Below are 23,624 nucleotides of genomic sequence, written 5' to 3'. Positions count from 1 at the left end.
CTGGTATTCTGGGGCTCTAAACCTGGCCAGAGGTAAAGTGCAAGCAAGTCAGTTATACAATGGAAATGGGACCAAAATAAGAGGTAGAAGTTTGGAACTACTGGGGATTTAAGGAGCTAAACTGCTCTGTAATCATGTAAGACATTTTCTGTGATGGAGACAGAGATACATATTTCCAGACTATATTTTTGGGGGACATAACTTTACTTTCTATGTCTGGGCTTAGATGTAACTGTGATGAAAACGGTGGCTTGTTCTAAGATGATATGTGCATTTTTATTTGAACAGTAGCCCACACACATCAGAGGCTGAAACAGAAGACTTCAGGAAGGTTGTGTGGGTTTTCACTGTAGGCCAAAGCAGCTCACCTGAAAAACCAAGATTGCACTGGTTCAAAACATATCACAGAACCAAACCATGCTCATCATTTTCACACCTACAAATTTAGCTGAAGCCCCTTTCATCTCCGGCCTGGACCATTCCAGCCTGGTGTTGTGCCCTTCTCCCTTGCTTTCCATCAGTTGGTTTTCACATAGAAACCAAGCAAGCTTTTAAAAACAAAATCAGTCATCATTCCCTACCTCAAATCCTCACATAGCTTTTCAACCCCCTAAGAATAAAATGCACTCCCCTTGACTGCTCCACCATGAGATGATACACATAATCCTCTTGCCACTGTACTGCAACCCTGTGAATGCTGGTCTTTCCCCTTGAACATACCACGTCATTTTACCCTCTGAAGGTCTTTGCACTGGACTTCCAGTTTGTCACATGATTGCCACCTTCAGATTATTCAGGTCTCACCTCCAACATCACATCCTCCGTAGGCCATCCCAGAACACTATAGTTAAAGTAACTCTACCCCAAGTCCTAGTAACTTTATCTCATGTTTTATTTTAATTTGTTCAGTGTTTTATCACTACATAATATCTTACATATTTATTTTCTTACTAATTAATTTTCAGTTTCTCTCAAAAAGAAGGTATATTCCTGGAAGATAGAGTTTTCTTTGGCACTTTATCTTTAGCACCAAAAACAATGGCTGGCTTAATTCATATTTGAGTGTTTAATTAATATTTGTTAACAACAATGTCAACATCTGTTCTTTTAACCCCATCTACGTAGTACTTTCACATTGCATATCACATATGAAGGCCCAGAGAAGAAACAACTTCATAGCAGGCATGTTTGATTTGGAGAACAGAAAAGAGTGTGGGTACAGGCTTAAGGACTTTTGGTCAAATATTTAAAGCACTGTCATGTGGAAGAGTGGCTCTAAGGTCAAGTCACTTCAAAAGGACCAGTAAGTAGGAATTAGCAGACATTGACTCAGACTCCTACAGTCCACAGAAGTTAATCCCCAAATTGCCAGATCAATTTCTTCCTCTTGTGAAAGGAATAATTCTTTCTTGCTGAGAGAGATGCTAAGTCAATCTATTTAAAGGGCTGGGAGAGAGAGGGCAATGGAAGGGAAGGGAAGAAGCCTTAGTGGGAGCAGAGGAAGAATTTTCGAAGGGGAGGATGGTGATTGCATAGCAGCATACTGAGAGAAAAGAGTGGGAGAAGAAAGGATTTTGTGATGTATTTGGGTCCCCTTTAGGGCAGATGAGTGAAGAACAGAATTCCTTTCTCATTATTTTTGGATAGTAACTATACTTTTTGAATATAAACTCCCTCTGAGACTGAACCAACTGGGACCCTGGATTATAATGGTTACATTAAAAAAATACACTTTAAAACAATTGACTAAAGGTGCAAAAAGCTGCCTGATAAATAAGTTAGTAGGTTGCCATTTGAAATTTAAGCAGAACCTCAAAGACAATTTGCAGGACGTGAAAGTCTAGATTACCTTCTGAAGCCTGCTCCAGTTCAGCAGACTATGGCTCTTGTCTACTGACAGGAAGAGCTTCCGGGAGGGTAGAGCAGAGAGACCATTTCATTTTCTTACAGATGGCTCCTGGATGAAAGTTAGCCAGTGTGGGACTGGAAATGGATATAATAATGGGACACTGATCATTTCTGTTTTCCCAAATAGAATTTCATGCCAGAATCACTTGCAAGATGTAGAAAATGGAGGTATCAGGGGACAGGACAGGTGAGGAGGAACTGGGTTCATTTCTGGTCAGGGTTGGGTATGTGACCTTGGGTCAGTCGCCAAACTCTGTGCGCACTCTCTCCTGCCACCTACACACAGGTGAATGGTATCTTGTGTAGAGGAAAGGTGTTCTGGTTTGGGAGCTTCCCTGATCTCAGCAAAAACTGGGCCCAGGTTAGCTAGTAAGCAGGTGGTGGGCCAGGCACAATGAACTGGGGAAGAAGGGCACTGTGTTGTGGCTGTGTGTGTGTGTGTGTGTAAACTTGGGAGTCCCCTCTCTGGGCCTTACTCTGTTTATTGGGAATAAAGGGGGTTGGACAAAACACTCTGAAGGCTCTCCTAACTCTGACAGTCTATTTAGCAAAGTTTCAGGTCAGTATATTTTGCTGTTGCATAATCCTCAGAAAGCTAAAGTTTAGAATAAAACTGGGATATAAAAATAAGGTAAAGGATGGCATCAATAAAGAAATGAAAAGAATTGGGCCAGAAAGGCACCCATTAGAGGGTAGAAAATCATTAACTTGGTTAGACAAAGTAACTTTACAAGTGGCCACGAAAGAAAAGTAAATTGTCAGCAGACTCTTCCACTACAAGTATTTCTGCAAGGTGGAGAGGTATAGATGAGGAATCTTTTTCCCTTCTTCCTTACTCTTCATGGCTGGTCTGAAAATTGGATTTTCCTTAACACACACACATACACACATTTCTCCTATGATCTACCCTAGATGTCTTTTCTACTTTATCTCTCTACCATCTCTCCTGATCATTTATGAGGGGGGCCACTTCAGACTCTTCCTCACAAAGACTGCACTTTGTTGTCTGTATTAGCTTGCTCAGGCTGCTATAACAAAATGACACAGACTGGGTGACTTTAACAACAGAAATTTTTTCCCTCACAGTTCTGAAGGTTGCAAGCCCAAATCAGGGTGCTGGTAAGTTTGGTTCCTCGTGAGGCCTCTTTCCTTGGCTTGCAGATGTCTGCCTTCTCGCTGTGTGCTCACGTGACCTTCTCTCTGTGCTCTGGTGTCTCTTCCTCTTCCTATCAGGACACCACTCATATTGGATTAGTGCCCTACCTCAATGACCTCATTTTAACTTAATCCTCTCTTTAAAGTTCCTATCTCCCAATACAGTCCTATTCTGAACTACTGGGGGTTAGGACCTCATAGAAATTTGGGGAACACAATTCAGCTCATAACACTATCTTGCACACTTTGTTCAAATGTTTCCCTCTTGGAACGTCTTGTCCTCTTTTCTCTATTTCAAAATTCTACGCATTCTTTAATTCCATCTTAAAAATCCTCTTTTTCCTTCCCTTTATTTATCACCCCTCCCTCTGTAACCGACTTCTCTTTTAATTGAGGAAGAAACACTTGTACGTGGTATAATAAAAAAGCACAAAATGCTATCATGTAAATGATAGTACTCTTTAAAACCTACAACCCCATCCAGAGTGTCCCTGTGCCAGCAAATGATTAATACTAGTTTTTGAATACTCTTGTCTGACCCACAATACCATTAAGCCACACTGTCTAGAGAGAAGGGGTAATTCTAACTGAGGGATGGACAATGACATCCTCGTCTGTTGCATATGCTCTCACACAAGGACTCTCCCCACTCCTGATGATTAGGAGTGCTCCCTGCCTTGGCAGTGGGGCACAGAGAAGGCTTAGGCTTTATGAATCACACAGACTTGGATTTCAATCACAGCACTAGAACGCACTAATTGTGTACTTTGGACAAATTATTTCACCACTTTGGGTCTCTGTTTACTTGTCCATTAAATAGGAACAATATTTATACCTTGTCCAGAAAGCTGTAAGATGAAAGGGGTTGCTTGTGAAGTGCCATGCTAATGGCACCCAATAGTACTAAGGATATGTTTTTCCTTTTTGTTGTTGCCTGGTCCCTTCAGGACTCTGCAACTACTTCCTCACTCATGGAGTCTGTGTGGCTCTCAGCCTGCCTGTGGCTCCTTTGAGGTCAGGGCCCATGTGGATGCAGTTTTATACATTTGAAGATTCACTAATTCTAACTCAATGCCTTTTCAGGTGATTAATAAACATTAAGTGGAATTTAAAACTGGATTTCTCTGGCACACAAAAGGCGAAACATCATGTTTTGTGGTGGAAAGATATCGGTGAGTAACCCAGTTCTGTCACCTAATTGAAGTGTGGCCTCAGGCAAGTCATTCAAACCTCTCTCATCCCCAGGTTCCTTATCTGTAGAATGTGGGTGGCCATCTCTACCTCACAGGGCCCCCGAGAGGAGATCTGAGGGAAGCATCTGAGCTGCTGCAGGAAACAGAGTTACATAGAACTAAGATGATCTTTCTTAGTTTTTGTTTTCCCTTCACGTGAAATTCTCCCTTTGGGTACACAGCCTCCCTGTTCCTCCTATTCGAATCCCTTTCCTCATATTGATACTTCCAATAATCAAGGGCTGGGGTGGGGGGAGATAAGAAACTGAGGTCTGTGCAAATGTTCTGAGTCATTCTTTTTTTTCTAAATTCTGACAGTTTCAAACTGCATTGCTACAATTTTCTGTTCTACTGTCAAACTGACTTGAGTGAATCATCTCTATGACAATCATTAGAGAAAGCCTCACATGATAATTTATTTAATGATAGAATCCACATTATTCTGTACATGCCCATCCTCCTAAAATACAGTCAGCAAGTGAGAGCATCTGTCACTTAGTGATCCATTTGGTGCTACACAGTATCTTCGGTGCAAATTCTGACTGTTCAGTTCTCTAGTACCTCATTTGATATTCCAGAACCTTCCATCTGACCATCCCTAGTGATAAAGAACACTCTCTGACCCGATCCCATATCTCCATCTCCAAGATCATAGCCTGAGTAGATCTTAATTAAAAACAGAGAGAGTAGCCTTGAAGTAGAAGTCAGGCAAGGCCATCAGGCAGGTTTGTGATAGGAATGGGGGGTGGGCAGGGATTTACCAAGTTTGCTCAGGTCAGAGGTTCTCAAACATTTTAGTCTCAGGACTCCTTTGCACTCATAGAAATTACTGAGCACCCTAAAAAGGTTTTGCTTATGTGGATTATATCTATCAATAGTTATCCCAATTAGAAATTAGAAGAAGTTAAATTTTATAAATTTAAAAATAGCAGTGATAACCTATTAACATGAGAGAGAGTATCAATATGTGTCATAGGTAGCCTCTGGAAAACCCTACTCACAAAAAAGAGTGAAAGTGAAAAAGGCAATGGTGTCTTAGTACTACTGTAAAAATAATTTTGACCTCATGGACCTCCAAAAAGGGTCTTGGGGAACCTTTCAGAGCTCTTGGTGTAGGCAAGGACATTGGAGATTAGAACCTGAATGTCTGTGTGTGTGTGTATGTGTGTGTGTGTGTGTGCACATGCATGTGCTTGTAATATACATGAATATATGAATACATGAATATATATGAATATGTATGAATATGCATACTCTTTCTTTTTTGGTAATAAAAGCACATTAAGTGTTTACTGTGAATTACCTATTATGTTAGTTCACAGTTATTTTATTTAATTCCCATAGTACTCATGAGAGAAGATATTATTATACCCATTTTATAGATTAAGAAATGAAACACAGGAAGGTTAAAACTCAAAGTGAGGCCTGATTTCTAAGATAAATATCAGAAATGAGATTTCTAATGCAAGTCATTGTGAGGGTACTCCAAAGCACATAGATAGAAAACAAAGAAACTTGAGGAACACTCTTCTACAAACAAACTCCACGCTATGGGTTATTTGACCTTGGAGGAGGACAAGAGTAACTTTCTGGTTAGGTTCTAGAGAGACAGAGAAGGCTGTACCAGAGGCTGTTGTGTGCTGTCCATGTCCCTCTCAGAGCTGAGGGACACAGATACTCACTGCTGACTACGCTCAGAGAGTTCCTCTCTTGGAATTATTCTCAATGAGAGCATCTAATTCAAGTTCGTACCTCTTCCCCTGGGGCAGCCCAAAGCCAGGATTGGTTAGCAGGTATAGACTAGCCCTTGCCTCAAGGCAGGACAACTCTGCAAAGCCATCCAATTCCAGACCTCCTGTGGGATCTGAGGAGGCCTTTCTTGCTTGTGCACTATTGCTCAATACCTCCCTTTGCACAGTCCTGCTTTCTTCACTCACCTGCAGGTACTGATTCTGAGGCAACATCTTACAATCAAATCTCCCTGTCTGAGTCTGTTTCCCAGTGGAACAACCTAAGACAGATTCCTAAACTTCTACCATTCAACACAGTTCACTCCAATTTCTCTTAAATAATAGGTCTCCATGTAGTTAATATTGAGCCTCTTTAAATTCAACAACCTGTAGGATGAGTCCTAACGTAAGCTTATTCAGCCTTCCAGGGACAGTCTTTTTGTTCCATGTTGGACATTTCTAATTTTGAGAGTTCTTCCTCCTATTGAATGGAAATCAGCCTTCCTGGTGTCCATCCATTGTTTTTGTTTTCTAGGTAGGACTTTCAAGATTGACTCATTCATTCTTCCATGAAGGCTGTCCAGATTACTATCTGGGTGGAGTTTTTAAACGAGATTCATGAGGACCTCACCACAGTCAGAGAAATAGACCAGACAACATTTTAGGTGTTTCTTAGTCCTGAGGGTTTCTGATTCCAGGAAGTTTTTTCTGGTAGGCTGTTCATGACAAAATGTCCTCCCTTTTCTAACCTCCACCTTCCGTGCAGACTTCGATGGCTCAGACTATAAAAAGGCAGTAGCAAAACAAACTTCCTTCTAATTCTTCTTTTGATTTCCATTATAGTAAAGTGAGGGTGAAGATTTGGGGCCCCTTAGCTCCATGGTTTTCAGTTTGACTCCCTATATCTCCTTTCTTAAAAACCAACAATTTTGTGCAGTCTCATCTTCCCTGCTGTGCTCTGGAAGTAGGACAATTGTCAGTGTTATTTTTAATCATGTAACACTTAGGGAGATAATGATATTGATTAAAATGTGAGCCAAAGAAAGGTAATTCTCTTGGAGAACACATGGAAGAAGTGTGTCTTGTCTCTGAGGCTCCACTAGGTGGCATTTCATTAAAGTGGTATTGCTATTGTGCTTATTAGTGGTAATCGCTCAAGCTATTATTCTTAAAGGGACGGTAGTAAGTTCCTTGAAAATTTAAATGGCCATATTTCCATGGGTAATTATAGTGATGATCCTAAAACAAAAGTTTGTCATATTTTTAAAGATAAAATATGCAGATGTGTGCCTGCCAAACCTAGCTTAATCTGAAAAGACAAAATTTCTAAATAGGTGAAGGGGATTAAGAGGTAAAAACTGCCAGTTATAAAATAAATAAGCTACAGAGATGAAAAATATAGCATAGGGAAAATATTCAATAGTATTGTAATGTTGTATGGTGACAGACTACACTTATCTTGGTGAGCATTGTATAATGTATAAATTTGTAGAATTGTCAATTTACTGTCGTACATACGAAACTAATATAACATTGTATGTAAACTATACTTCAACTAAAATAATAATAAAAAAAGATTTCTAACCTGAATTCTGACACTAATTTATTGTGTGGCTTTGTGAAGTCACTTTCTGGGCTGATTTCTTCTTTGAAGTGAAAAAGGAAAGTCAAATAGTCTTCTAAGGTCTCTTTACTTCTAATACTTATAATTCTGTTTCTTTCATTAATGTGTTTAAATTATAGGTTTTCTAAAATATCCTCGTCACTAAATTTGTAATAAAGACAAAATGTAACCACTGGTTTGTTTATAAATACTTTATATGAAATATTATTGTGATTTTGACTATTCTAACTTTTTATTATTTTAGAGAGCTTGTGAGAGGCATTTCTTCTCTTACTGAGTCTTGGAATCTTTTATTTTGAGCCAAACAACTTTAGCGCTGACAACCTCTTTTTTACCCTTTCAAGTTGTTGTGGAATGAGTTTCTTTGAAACCTAGAGGAACTCATCTGAAAGAGCAAGAGAGGTCTTCACAGATAATTATCAGCATTAGACAGGTGACAGCCCTCAACTCTTGTCCAGTTCTGCAAAAATAAAATAAAATAAAAAACCTCTTTTAAAGTTTCTATTTTCCAGATTGCTTTTACCTGATCCTACCTAACAGGGTTATGATACTTTACAATGTCACAGATTTTTTCCCCTATCTTTCTATCTTGATGACTTTAAAAACAAACAAACAAAAAAACCAGAAGGATTGTGCCTTCAGAGCCCAAGATCCTCTGGGCATATGATTTTGGGCTCAGGGGAAGGCAGTGTTAACTCTTGAGGAGAATTACTGCTCTAATATGACACTGAATGAGGTGTATTAATTCTGTAGCTTGAAATCTCCCTCAGCTTCACTGCTGTCCTCACCCCAAATTCACAGAACCTCAGTCTGTCAAAGTCAGAAAGGACTTTTCTGGTTGCCTGGCTCCATGTTTTTCAAAGGATGTTCCATGAATAAGGGACACTGTGGGAAAAAGAAATGGCTCTTTCATCAGAGAAGTTTCAGAAAGCTATAAAGAATACTTCCCTCAAATTGTCACAGTGCACATTAGCATTCTCTGGGAATTCCTACAAGAAGAGAACCTATTTGTATAACCCATTGTTTTGCATACTTATGGAATGCTTTGGGGGATATAGCTCTAATTTAATTATTTTATTTTTTAGGTAATGAAAAAACAGATTAGTCAAGAATAAAGTCAAGAATTTCATCACAATAAAAATGGAGGGGCATATTTGGGTTTAGAACCTTGTATCTCCTGTTCTTTTCCCCCTCTACATTCTAATTGCAGACCCAAATCTAGAATATCTTCTACAATTTTACTAAGTGTAATATGGATTCTACACATTTTAAAACAAAAACAGGCCCCGTCAGTGTTGCTTAATATATTAGTAATGAGCAAAGTATGTATCGGTGATGTTAAGTGACCTTCTCAAGGTTGTACAACTAAGTAGGAGCAGAACTAGGGATAAGAGATGAATTTGCTCTATGTCTGTCAAAGGATAGATAGTATCTATAATCATGTCATCTGTCCACTTTAACCCATACCTTTGAATTAAGAATGAAGATTATATCTAAGTTATTCTATACATATATCATTATCAGCCGTTAACAGCTTCAGCTGAAAAGGTATGCTTCTTTCCCCTAGCAGAAGAATGTGACAACAGGACAGACAAGTTTTGATGATGCTGTTTTGACAAGGAAGAGCCAATAAAAACAAGGATAAAAAATGTCAAACATGTAACTGTGAACATAAACTCACTTCCTCTAAAGTTTGGCTTAGACTAGTTTAGTAAGTAATTAGTAATCATTCTTACTAGTAACACATTGCATTTAGTAATGTGTTATTAATAGGTTTTTAAAATACAATTCCGGGGGGGACTGGGTGGCTCATTTGGTTGCATCTGCCTTCAGCTCAGGTCGTGATCTCAGGGTCCTGGGATTGAACCCCATCTCAGGCTCCCTGCTCAGGGAAGAGTCTGCTTCTCCTTCTCCCTCTACTCTTCCCCCCAGCTCATGCTCACTATCCCACTCTCTCTCTCTCTCAAATAAAATAAAATAAGATAAAATAAAATCCAAATCCAGCTGTGAGTAGTAATGACAAAGAGCCCCACTGTTAAAGATACTAACAATTGTAAAAATAAAGATAGATACCAGTTACTAAGTGTTTTTGCAGTGCCAGGCACTGTGCTAAGGACTCACATACACTGAACTTCCCAGTGACTCTATGAGGTAGGTATGCCCTTTTTATGGATGATCAAGCTGAAGCTCAGAGAGGTTAAGAGATAAGTAAAATGTCACACAGTAGCAGGTGGTAGAATAAGAATTTGAACCTGTGAAGTGAGTTTTTATAGCTAGTATCCTTAAATATTTTACAATATTAAGGAAATGCCACATTGAAAATCAAATCTGAAAATATGGTATTAGACATGTTTTCCTTCTACGAATGCCCCCTTGCCCAGCAGAAAGCACGATGTCTCCTTTCTTCCATACATTTCTTTTCTTTTTTTTTTTTTTAAAGATTTTATTTATTTATTTGAGAGAGAGAGAATGAGAGATAGAGAGCACGAGAGGGAAGAGGGCCAGAGGGAGAAGCAGACTCCCTGCCGAGCAGGGAGCCTGATGCGGGACTCGATCCTGGGACTCCAGGATCATGACCTGAGCCGAAGGCAGTCGCTTAACCAACTGAGCCACCCAGGCGCCCCTCTTCCATACATTTCTGACAGTGAGTTCATTGCTGGCCACTCCCTAGGTAAGGCTAGACTGCCTTCTACTCTGAGGACTCTTAAAGGATGAATACAAACACTTCTGATTTCATGTGTAATGGCATTATGTGATTTGGAGAAGGAACTGGGCTGTAGGTAACCTTCCAAACTCTGAAAAGAAAGAGTTTGCTAAAAAAAATGATGTGAGTAAGATGACCTTAAGTGTAGTTCGAGTAAGAGAACTGGTCTAAAGTAAGTTGGCAGCTTTCCAAAATGTACTCATTGCCAAGATGCCAGTCCATCTAAACATATTCTGTAATGCCCTTTGCTTTCCCCTCTAACCGAGGTGATGGTAGTGGCATCCTTGGTTTTAGAGAACGAACAACATTCATTTGAATGGCTGGTTCCATGGCTCTGGGAAGGCTGAAGTATCACCCAGACTTCTAGGAGTTCCAGGGGCTAGCTTCCGCTTGCTGACTTGTGTCTTCCTCCTACAGCCATTGTGGTGTTGGATCATTCTCTTGTTTCCAGGGAAATAAAGCTACTCCTGTTTTGTGAGTTAGATCACTTTACTAAAAATTTGAAGGGTGAAGGGGAGAGCTTACATGTGTCCTGAAAAGTTTTCTGCCATCTTTGCCTTCCCCTTCTCTCTCTTCCATTTGCTTCTCCTTATTCCCTCTTTCCCTGTTGGGAACAAATTCCCCTTCCCATCACTAGTAGGAGGCTTTGCCCTTTTCTAATGGCTCCATGTAAGCTGAAATGAATTTACCACAGTCACTCAATGACTGTAAGAAAGGCACTAAGGACACTGTTCCAAGAAATATGGTTTGCTCCTTAAGAGAAACTCTGTAACATACCACTGAGAATAGAGTTTTCTCTACTTGTTATAACCAACCACATGTGCTTGAAAATAGCAAAATTGTGTCTCTTTCAAATTTTGACTTCTCACTAATGCAGTCAACCTTTCTTCCTGGTTATTTAAAACTAGTAGTTTACTAAGAAAATGGTTCTTTTGAAAATACTATGCCTCTAAATCATCTATTATCTCATGTCTCCTCACCTTTCTTGTATAAGGAAAATAGGGAGGATGTTGCCAGATGTACTCTAAAGACAAACAAAATTGAGGCTTAGGAAGGTGAAATAATAAGTCAAAACTCAACCTCTACATATCTGCACTAACACCCCTGTTCTTCCTTGATGTACTCCATTGCCTCTGATACACATCTCCCAAAATTTAGTTTAGAAGATCACCAGTTTCACTGGCATGTACACACTATGGTAAACTCTGCAGTTTAGTTCGGGGGCCGGAGGCCACCACAAAGAGAGAGAAAGAATAAAGTAATAAGAACAAAGAAAATTTCCATTATCATTGGTCTTCCAAGAGCTTTGGTGAAGTCATCTGGGAGCAGCTTTTCTCTACCCTGCAGAAGGAATATGCTTTTATATTTAATTGGATCATTATTAAAGTTTAAATAGCTTCCTTTTGCTCTGAGGTCAAAAATCCAAACTCCTGACCAAGTTCCTGAGTGATCTGCCCCTGTCTCTTTTTAATCCTCAGCTGATTTACCTTTTCCTCCTTCAGTCTGCTTCAGCTACTTGGCCTCTTTGTAGTTCTTCAAATGAGCCATGCTGTCTTCTATCCGAGATTCCTCCCACTTGGTCCACTTTTTCTGGTTTTATGATTTCTGCTCGTTTCCTCTTTTGAAAATCCCTTCCTACTATCCTGTGTTGAAGAGCCTGCCCCCATTTTGCCCTATGATTGACATTATTTTTTATGGTCTCTAGTTCCAGGCACATAATCGGCTTTCAATAAATAGTGATGAATGAATTTTTGAATGAATGAATGAGCAAGGCAGCATGGTCGAGTGTTCTTTTCTGTCCGTGCTCAGCTTGTTTATTTGCTCCTTCTACAAATGCCTATGGGGCCTCACCCCTTTGTGTGTGTATTAAAGGGACCAAGGGTTTGATCGGTGATAGGTTCTGCCATCTGACACTTGCAATGGAGTAGAAAGTTGTCTGGGAGGTAGTTGTGGAGAAACAGTAACTGAGCACAGACTTTGTCTTTGCCAAACCTTCTTATCTACAACCTTCCAGAATCTCCTTGAGGCTGTCCAACATGTTCCATACCCAATATATCGTGATGACCCTTTAAACTGCCAGGTCAGCTGTATTAAAACAAGCATGGCTCCTCAGTCCTACTACAGTTCCAGTGATTTCTAGGTTCTGGGTTTGCAATTTCTGGGAGAACTGCAAGGATAGCATTAGTAGTTGAATTTAATCTGTTTGTCACGAATTGAGAAAGGCAGTTTGTCTACTTCCTCCTAAAAGGGAAAACATTTTTAAATGACATACTAGAGTGCTTATCCCAATTCCCCTCAACTTTCAGAGCCCACACAAGCCTAACTCCTCTTTGAAAACTCCCTGAACTAATCTGGCCTATTGTTAATTTTCTGAATACATTCTCTCTCTCTCTCTCTCTCTCTCTCATTTTGTTACATAATCATGTAAACTCACATATTATTACAAAATAATATTACATTATTATTTAGCTATTTTAGGGTACGTGTGTATTCTGTCTCTTTACAGAGTTCCTTGAGGACAAGAACATATGTTACTTCCTTTATAAACCCCATTGTGTTTAGCATGGCCATAGGCATTCCTTAAGACATCAAGGATGTAAGTCCCATAACAGAATGCCACATATTGGGTTCTTCAGAAGTAGACATTTGAAATGAAGTTTGGCTTGCAGGATTTTTGTCAGGCAACAGTGCATGTGGGATGAAGTTTGGAGAGGACTGGGAAGATGGAGAAGTCCAACTGGGAGGCAGACTCAACAAAGCCTCAGCTCACCCCACAGAATTCTTCTGCCAAGCACCAAAGTGACAGGATCTTTAGAACCTCCAGCCCCTGCCTCGATCAGTCACTGTATGTGAGGCTCCCCCATAAGGGCATGTCCCTGGGTGGCTTTCTACCATTGGAGCAAGGCCTGGAGAAGCTGACTCCTGAGGCTGCCTACTGACAACTGAGGTAACATGTCCTTCCATGAATGGGAATCTGGGTGGCACATCTTGTCCACCATAAAGGAGGTGACATCACTCAACAAAAGCCTTATGAGATTAAAGTTTGGTAAATACCTGTGAGACTGAATCTCACTGGCTAGACCTGTGGTTAAGCAGAAAGACCACTGTATGAACCTAGACTCTACCTAATAAGGAAAAAATAGTGAGGATATCTTGGTGTGGGGATGAAATGGGGCAGATGATATATCACTCAAAAGTTAAAAGGGTGCTGGACACATAGGAAAAGTTACATCTCTAAAATCTATCCAGGACTGTTCCTTTCCATAGACAGTTCCCATTAAATGAATACAGAAGTGCTCCCCACCCAACCGTATTTCCTTAAAAATGCCTGAAATCTCTATCATGACAACATGTTATCATCTGGCTCATATAAAAGCCTACAAAATAGCAACAGCTGCTCCTTATTGAAAACCTACAGTGTACTAGGCATTTTATTTTATTTTATTTTATTTCCATGTTATTTTATTTTATCACAACCCCAAGATCAAGAACTGAGCTGAGATAAAGATTTGATTGCTTAACAGACTAAGCCACCCAGGCACCCCAATGTACTAGGTGTTTTATTTATCTATTTCTTTTATTTTTAAAGATTTTATTTATTTATTCATGAGAGACAGAGGGAGAGAGAGAGAGGGAGAGAGAGAGAGAGAAGCAGAGGGAGAAGCAGGCTCCCAAGGAGCAGGGAGCCCGATGCGGGACTCGATCCCAGGACCCTGAGATCATGACCTGAGCCGAAGGCAGATGCTTAACCATCTGAGCATATGTATGGGTTTATAAGCCAGGTCTGGTGCTAAGCACTTTTTGGGGATCATCTCATTTAATCGTAACATTATAATATAAATTCTGTTTACATTGTATATTCTATTATTCTTATTTTAGAGATAGGGAAATTGAAGTTTAACTAGGGGAAACAGCTTGCCCAAGGTCACAAGCTAGTAAATTGCAGAACCAGAGTTTAATCCAAGCAATCTGACTCCACGGAGATTTTACATTTTCTCTACAAGGACACCACTTTCCCACTAAAGATAGCTGCTTATTTTTTGGAATTTGCTTTCATAAGTCCCTTAGGATTTCAGGGCCTCAGGGGGTAGCCTCCAAGGCTTTAGAGGGTAGAAACTATTCTTCTTAATAATAGCAAGGTAAGGGATTCAAGTTCCCTAGGAAGGGAGTGAGAGGGGCCAGGCTGACCGGTCCCTGTGTGGAGGAATAATCAGAAAGTAACCCTGCCCGGATCATACCTATAGCAGCTCAACTGAATGTCTTTAGGGGAACCGAAAGGATGAATTAGAGTTAAAAAAAAAAATTGTGCACATAATATAAACTTCCTCCTCATTCTTATAAAAGCTGTGGCAAAACCACCATGGCTCATGAAGACACTTGTGTGGGTGGGTTCTTTACAGGACTCGAGGTGCTGAGGTCAGCATCCAAATGGATGTTGGGTGACTATGAAGACAACCCACTGAGACAAAGGACCCCCAGGGCCAGAAGACAAGAGGATGACTGATAACTGAGTTTCCCTTTCATTTAAAACAACCCGTCGGATTGGTTGCCCTTTCCATCTTATGACAGAAGAAATAGTGACTGGAAGACATTAACTTGCTGAATGTCGCAGAGAATAATGACAAACCAAGTCCCATAGTCTGAATTTTTTTTTTCTATGACCTTAAACTGGTGTCAGAAGAGGTCAGGAGACATACTAAAACCAATCAACAAAAATCTGTTAATATTTTGATTCCTCTCTCCTCGGTCCTTAATTTTAATCTTTTTGACCGGAGCCGAAGCAGCCAAATGAAAAGTGAAAGCCACAGATAAGACTCCTTCTGAGTGACTATGTGTATAATGAGTGAGAGCTCTCATCCCCTATCCTCCATGAGTGACAGTCATCACTGCATAATGAGGTTACAGCTTGTGGAGGAGATGCAAGGAGCCAAGGGATTTTCAGCCTCAGAGAGCTACAGAAGCTACACGTTCTAACTTTTCAAAATTGGGGATCCTGTTCCTACCCATGACATCTCTGCAAAGCAGTCATGACATTTAAATCCCCAGAGATTCATATGTTGATTCAGCACGCAAGGTCCTAGCCCTCCAAGGAGCAGCAGTGTTTATATAAAAAGGAAACTGAAACATGAAAGCTTGCTATCTGTGTCACATCAAAAACCCAGCCAGAGCACTCTTCTCTAGTTGTTTCGTTTTCACTGAAATAGGCATGCCTGCCAGAGGGATTGCAGACCCAGACGTCCTCATCTGACCCACAGATGGGAGGATGGAAAGAAACAGACCAGCTCAGGCAAATGTTGGAGCTTTGAGCATTTACTCCACGCTAGGCTCTGTTCCCTCTGTTCTCAGGGCAGGTAACACAACAGAAAATAAGAGAGATGAGATCCTTGCCCTCATGGAGCTCACAGTTTAATTGGCAAGATGGGTAGGAAGATCTAGAATACAAGACAGAGGAGCAAGAGAGATTCTCAAACTCCGAAGACAAGCCTCTCAGTGATTTAAGTTGAGCTGCAAGGGGACTTTGAAGATAAAAAATATGCAAAAACTTAGAAATTAGAACCATTCTTCCTAGGCTCACGATTCAGCAGGTAGAACAGAGTGCAGGTATTGGGGTTGGGGTCAGGATGAACCACATTGCCCCTGCCTTGCCCACTCATCTAAGCAAGAAGACCCACAGCGGTATATCACGGGTTCCTGGGACTTCTTTTACCACACTACTCATGGGGACTTTCCACAAAACTTCTGCCCATTTCTTTTGTGCCCCACACCTCTTTAAAATCTTTGCCAGCAGTAATCACACTAAACTATTCAATGCCTTTGTCCCATTGTACATTATTGGGTAAACTGACAAGAAATGAAGACAGTAGATTAAATTTCTACATTACTGTTCAATTCGCTGAAGCTGAGAATTATAGTGTGGGTGTAGAAGAAAATATCCTTCTTAGGAAATACACACTGAAGTGTTTAGGCATAAAGGGCAATAATGAATGTAATTTACTTTCCAATATTCAGGAAAAAGAGTAGTCATGTATATATGTTAAAGTGAGGTGAATTTCAGTAAATAACCTGCTCTTCATTATTCCTGTAACTTCTAAATTTGAAATTGTTTTCTAATGAAAAGTTTTCTAAAACGGTCCATGATCCTGTCCCCTAAATTTTATCCTCACTTTGAGATTCTGTAACATTTGCTTTCCACACTGCCACCATCACACAAGGCCCCCAGAGATGTGGTAATCCAGCTGTAAATCCTTTAAAGGTACTAGATTCTGTTTCAGGCAAACGCCCTGGGATACACTTACCACAACAGAGGTTTGAATGTTTCAAGCAGGGTTTTATGAAATACTGGAAAAGAGCAAAAAACAAATGGAATAGAAAACCTATACACATACAAAATTACAAAATAAATACAAAAATACCAGGAGGAGGCTGATACACCTGGGGTCCAATCCTCGCTGACACACACCTAGGGCAGGACACTGCCTCTCTTTGTTCTTCAGTTTTCGGATCTAGAGTGTGGAGATAAATACAGTAGTTTAAGTGGTAGAAAACAAAATAGATAAACCATAGACAAAAGATTAATGAAAAAGGAATGTATGCAGGGGAAACTAACCCTATTATAGCAAGTATCACATCAAGTGACTGTAGCTGAAGCAGAGTGATCCCAATACAGAGCTGGACAGACAAACAATGCAGCAGAGTCATAATCTAGAGAAATCTATCTCAACTCCCAGAGAAATGTTATGTTTGAAACAGAATGCATTTCAAATTTGGGGGGAGGGGAGAAAGTTACAGTCAATATGTTCTGTTGAGAAAAACGAAGGACTGGAGAGAAATGGATTTTCAGAATGTTGGAAAACAGGAAGCTGAGATGTTCAGGAATATTTGGGTCCTGCTCTCCTTTTCTATCTCAAATGTTAATGTGAAGTGTGGCAAAGAGCTTATATAGGAGAAAACTGAGGATAGCTAGACATAAGATGGGCAAGTATAGAGCTAAAGTTCTATTTTTGTTTGAGCAAACAGAAACAGCCCGAATTTTTGTTTGGGGATACACCTCCTCCCAGGCACACGCTTTCAGTCTACAAGAATCAGGATGGGCATATGCAGCTGACATCATGTATTTAAGAAAATCAACTAAAGCAGGAGTAGGCAAACTTTGTTTGTAAAAGGTCAGATAGTAAATATTTTAGACTTTATAGAACAAGAGACAAAATTGAGGATACCATGTAGGAGGCAGGCAGAATTCTAGAAGGCCAAACTTCCTCACCTCTGGAATAAACCAATAGATAGCAAAATAGCCAGAGGGAATCTGCAGATGACCACTGAAGAGAATTCATATACAAATGTTCCTTTCTCACCCATTTTGTAAAATCTGAAGATCCAGCAACAGTAAGCCCGCAGGACAATATTCCCATATGGCCATAATTGGCTGCTTTAGATAGACCATGTCCTCTCCAACCCTCATTTATGCATTTGAAGTTCATCTATATTGTTACATATATCAATAGTTCATTCCTTTTTATTTCTGAATAGTATTCCATTGTAGGATACACCACGCTTTATGCATTCATTAGGTGATGGTCATTCAGATTTTTTTGACTACATTCGCATACAGGACTTTGCATGGATCTATGTTTTCATTTCTCTTGGGTAGATACTGAGAGAAGATTTGCTCTCATATGGTAAATCTATGTTTAGCATTTTGAGAAACTGCTTTTCAAGTTGGCTTTTCAAAAAACCGGCTTGTCTTAATATTTAGTTGTTTCTTATATTTTGAATATAAGTCCCTTATTGTATAGATGATTTGCAAATATTTTCTTTCAATTTGTAACTTAGTTCTTCATTAATGGTATTTTTTGAAATACAAAAGTTTTTAATTTAATGAAGAACAATTTATCATTTTTTTATCAATATGCTTTTTTTTTTGCGGGGGGGTAATAACTAAGACATGTTTGGTTAACCCGCAGTCACAAAGATTTTTCTCTTATGCTTTCCTCTAGAAGTTTTATAATTTTTGTGATTGCCTTTAGCTCTATGGTCCATTTGAGTTAATTTTTCATATGGTGTGAGGTTAAGGTCTAAATACATTTTTTTCCCATGTGAATATCTAATTGTTCCAGTATGAATTGTTGAAAAGCTTATCCTTTCTGTCACAGAATTGCTTTAGCCCCTTTGCTGAAATAGATCTAAATGTAAGAGTGTATTTCTAGATTCTCAATTTTGTTCTATTGATCTATACATCTACTTTTATGCCAATATCATACTACCTTGATTATTATAGCTTTCTTGTATGTTTTGAAATTGGGAAATACGGGTCCTCTGGTTTTGTTCTTTTTCTTCAAACTTTTTAGCTATTCTGAATCATTTGCACTTCCACATAAATTTTAGGTTAGCTTGTCAATTTCTGCAAAAAAAAGAGAAAGCCTGCTGAGGTATTGATAAGGCTCAATACCTTATCTATATATCAGTTTTGGGGATAATTCTAACTTAATAGTACTGAATATTCCAATCCATGAACATAGACTCTCTCTCCATTTATTTAGGTCTTCTTAATCTATTTCTATAATGTTTTGTAAGTTTTGCTCTTCTTTTGTTACACTCATTCATATATATTTTTATTCTTACAATGCTATCATAAATGGAATTAAAAAATTTATTTCTGGATTGTTCAGTGTTTGCATATAGAAACATAATTGATTTTTTATGTTGATTTTCTATTCCGTGATAGTGCTGAAATCATTCGTTAGTTCTAGTAGTATGTGTGTGTATTCATTAGATTTATTATTCTTCATATTCTCCCTTTGTAGCTGCTTTGTGGGGTTTTTGTTAAAGTAACCATCTGGATCCCCTCAGTGATAATTTCTACTTCTGCTTTTCTATTTATGCTTTCTTTGTGTGTGGATTGGACAAACTTTCCTGTTATGGTGCATTTTTCTTTTTTTTTGGTTGAAAATGGGCATTTTAGATATATTGTAGTACTCTGGATTCTGATTTCCCCATTTCAAGGGATGTTGTTGTTGCTTTGTTTGTTTAGTGACTTGACTAGACTCATTCTGTCAAATCTTTCTATCCTGCATTGTGTGATCAGTGATGTCTTTACTCAGGTTATTTTTCTGAAAAAAAAAAATTTTTTTTAACCTTTAAGCCTGGCTTTCTTGGGTTTGTTCCTGTCAGCAGAGCTTAGTGGTCAGCCAAAGATTGGTCAGAAGTTGTACTTAAACACTTTAAGACTTTCCCTTTTTGCTGATTGTTCTGTGTGTAGATTGCAAAATTCTTCAAAGCTCAAGCAATTATCTAATATGCCCCAGGTTTTATTTTCTGCTGTGCAAGGCTTCACATTCATCTAGGGATGAGTAGATAGCCAGAGCCTTCTCTCGCTCTCTCTCTCTTTTTTAATAAGATTTTATTTATTTATTTGAGAGAGAGAAAGAGAGAGAGAGAGAGAGAGGGCGTGCATAAGTGGGGGGAGAGGCAGAGGGAGAGGGACAAGTGACTCCCTGCTGAGCAGGGAGCCTGAGGCAGGGCTCCGTCACAGGACCCTGGGATCATGACCTGAGCCAAAGTCAGATGCTTAACCCACTGAACCACCCAGGCGCTCCGCTAGGGCTTCTTTTTGTCTCTCCTGAGCAGGCAGATAGCCTTCGAGACCACCAGAAACATTTGGGTTATTCTCAAAACGTGTCATGCCTACTTTGTTCCTTGAATTTCCTTGCTATATTTCTAGCTAATGTGTTGTTTGGCCCAGTCATTATCACAGCCTCTGGCAGATGTGATGTTGGCCCCCCCTAGATTGGCACAAAGATCACTATTATTTTTTTTAAAGATTTTATTTATTTATTTGACAGAGAGAGACACAGCGAGAGAGGGAACACAAGCAGAGGGAGTAGGAAAGAGAGAAGCAGGCTCCCCATGGAGCAGGGAGCCCGATGCGGGGTTCGATCCCAGGACCCTGGGACCATGACCTGAGCTGAAGGCAGACGCTTAACGACTGAGCCACCCAGGCACCCCACTATTATTTTTAATAAAGCCCCTGGGCATGTGGCTCCTCTCCACTCTGTTCCAAATCAAGCCAGCCCTCCACGGTAGTAGAGCTATCTGTTCTTACACACTGCGCAGGTATGGTAGAGTCACCATGTCATGAGCTGGAAGGAAGAATGGGAGCAGCCTATAAAGTCACAAACTTTCACTGTCCTTAGAGATGGTTAGTAGTTTTCCTTGAGTAAATACTTTTCAATTTATTGTATGCCTTTGATCAATTTTCAGAGTCCTACAGTTATTGCTTTTAACAATTCTATCCAGTTTTTTTTTTTTTTAAGATTTCACTTTCTTTTATTTGAGAGAGCATAAGCCTGGGGGAGGGGCAGAGGGAGAGGGAGAAGCAGACTCCCTGCTGATTAGGGAGCGGGGTTTGATCCTAGGGCCCTGAGATGACCTGAGCCAAAGGCAGATGCTCAACTGACTGAGCCACCCAGCTGCCCCCAATTCTGTCCAGTTTTATCATTGCTTTTTAGGATATTTGCCAAACCTATTCTCTGACATTTTGTGGTTCCCTCTGTAAGCATATACATTTTATAAAGCACATTCTCCTACACATTTATACTCTACATATAAATCTAATCAAGCCTCAAAGCTGAATGCCCAAACCATCATGAGGTACCATCCAGCATCCCACAACAACTCATAGCTAAATTTTAATCTCCTTCTTATTCCCTCTGAAATTTCATGAAAATATATAATTTTAATATCAGGATTGGGGCACCTGGGTGGCTCAGTCATTAAGCGTCTGCCTTCGGCTCAGGTCATGATTCCAGGTCCTGGGATCGAGCCCCACATCGGGCTCCCTGCTCCGCGGGAAGCCTGCCTCTCCCTCTCCCACTCCCCCTGCTTGTGTTCCCTCTCTCACTGTGTCTCTCTCTGTCAAATAAATAGATAAAATCTTTAAAAAAATAATAATATCAGGATTAAAAGCCATAGAGCCTTTCTTTCTTTGGTCACTGGTAAGGAGAGAAAAGGGGGAGAAGTCAGACTTACTCTGTATCCTCTAGAGCATCATTCCTGATGTGAGGAAGTAAGAACCTAGAAGGAATAGGGATGGTGGTAACCACAGATCTAAACCTTACTTATTTGATACTCTCATTTTACAGATTAACAAACTGAGTCCCAGGGAGATTAGCTCTGGAAGCAAATTTTGAATTGTTACCTTTTAGAGACTCTGTTATGTGTACGTAGCCATTATTTTTTTAGTGGCGACAGATAGAGTTGGAGGAGTTGAAAAGCTGTGTGGAGGACTGATGCTGGCTGTTTGGCAGGATAAAAGTACTCCCAGTAATTCCTTTTACTTTCTTTCCAAGGAAAAGAATATGCTTTGTTGTGACAGCAAAAGGCTCTTTCTACAGGAAAAGAAAAATCAATTTCTACAGATGCCAGCTCTGCATTCTCTAGCTATGTGGCTAGAAATATAAAATTGAAATATAATGGTCAGGGATTTGTATTAGGATTCACTTGGGGATATGTGCTGGGGAGAGGGTGTGACAAACTCACAGTGCATTGCTTCTACACTCAGTAGAGTGTAGTTTTTTTTTTTTTTCAAATTAAATACATTTAATTAGAATTCTAGTCAAGATTCACACTAAGTAAGACCTCTCGGCAGCCCCACATGCCACCATGTCCCCTGACCTGCAGTGAGCGGCCCTCTGCTGTTGGCCATGGCGCGCAGTCGTGAGCACCACCCGCGAGGGCCTGCCTGCCGAGGGTGAGGTAGCCTTCCCTTGTATTCTTAGCTTCTTGACCGCATGTCACAGTTTCTAAAAGTCTCAAGTCCACAGAGTTCTTTCAGGGATTAAAGCGGGAGGGAAAAAAGGGGGGAGGGGGGGTACCAATATCCTTTTTCTTGAAGAAAAGGCCAGCCCATTTCAGGGTGAACTTGAGCTTCCAGACCAATATCCCAGTCAGTGCTCTCCGGTCTGATTTGATTTCAGTTTAGAAATCAGATATCTGCTTGGGTCACTGATAACAACACACAGAGCATCACCATTTCCTAGCATCTCTCATAAGATTCTGGGCTGAAATAAGACACCCACTTTCAGAAATGGGCTAGATCTCTTTAAAAGAAGTAGTAATTTCCTCTGGTTTGGTTAACATCTGTATCCTCTCCCAAACCTAATGACAGTGACTTGTACTTAATGCCTTCCCCATTGTATTAGATGCTTGGTTTGGATTTTGCTACACTTGGGCCTTTCTTTGCACTTTCTGCACCAAACAACCAGCATAGGAGTATAGTACACACGTCTGTAATCATAGAGGTGGCTTATATGTCAGACACCAAGACAAGGGATAATTTTTAGCCAAAATAACCGGTAGCTTTTAAAGAGAGTAGGGGGAGGATTAAGGGAATGATATTTTGAGGTCCATTTATAGTAGAATTTGAAATTATCTGATACTGAATAGCATATGCCTGCTGGTCAGAACTGTTTTACATAGGGATAAATCTTGTGGTCTTGATCTAACACTGACCACAAGCCATGAAGTTAGAAAAGACTGATGTCATGGGGAGGAAGAGAGAGGTAGCAGGATGGAGAAGGAGAGCATAGAGAAAAGGAGGGAAAAGGGAAAAGAAATAAGGGAACTCAGGGGATGAGATAGCAGAAAAGAAAAGGAAGAAAGGAAATTCAAGGAAGAAAAAGAAAAATGGAGGAAGAGCGAGCAGAAAAAAGGAAAGATGACAATGAATGCGCTATTACACATCATAGGACCTGGGCACTGGTCTCCTACTTTGGAGATGTCTATTAAGCTCTTTGGGCTTGTATTTCCCCACCTGTGGAATGAATAGACTGGACTGAGTGATTCCTTAGGTTCTTGGTGGCCTAACATCCCATAAGAATAGTGCCCCATTATAGACACTTTTCAACATGCTTCCATCTGTGTTACCATATTTTCTCCTACCACTTTCTTTACTTGGCCACTCCACTGCAGTCATGCATCTCTTCCTGCTATTCTCCAACATGTGGAGTCCACTCATCCTATTGTGCCCACCTAGGCCTTTTGCATTGTAATTCCTTCTCCCTGAAGTTTTCTCCCATTAGATCTTCCTGAGGCGTGCTCTTTCACATCACCTAGATTTATGTCTAAATATTACCTCCTTGGAGAGTCCTTCTGCAACCTTCCTATGTAATAGGGGACCTTACCTGCACCCTCCGCTCCCTCACTCTCTATCCCATTACTCAGTTCTACTTAATCCCTAGGTAGTATACAGTATAATATAAATGTATGGATTTAAT

General features: G+C 40.0%; 1 long non-coding RNA gene across 1 annotated transcript in view; it reads left to right on the top strand.

The window, feature by feature from the left end:
- LOC141371943 (uncharacterized) overlaps positions 1 to 23,624 on the top strand; it is a 51,799-nt gene that overhangs the window by 13,765 nt on the left and 14,410 nt on the right. The window contains exon 2 of the long non-coding RNA XR_012377304.1: positions 4,147 to 4,235. This is a non-coding gene — a long non-coding RNA (uncharacterized lncRNA). The remainder of the gene's footprint in view (positions 1 to 4,146; positions 4,236 to 23,624) is intronic.

Source organism: Callorhinus ursinus, unplaced genomic scaffold (assembly GCF_003265705.2).
Source record: "Callorhinus ursinus isolate GAN/ISIS: 27379988/994484 unplaced genomic scaffold, GSC_fseal_2.0 scaffold3, whole genome shotgun sequence".
Lineage (NCBI taxonomy): Eukaryota > Metazoa > Chordata > Mammalia > Carnivora > Otariidae > Callorhinus > Callorhinus ursinus.
This window is presented reverse-complemented; position numbering and strand designations above follow the sequence as displayed.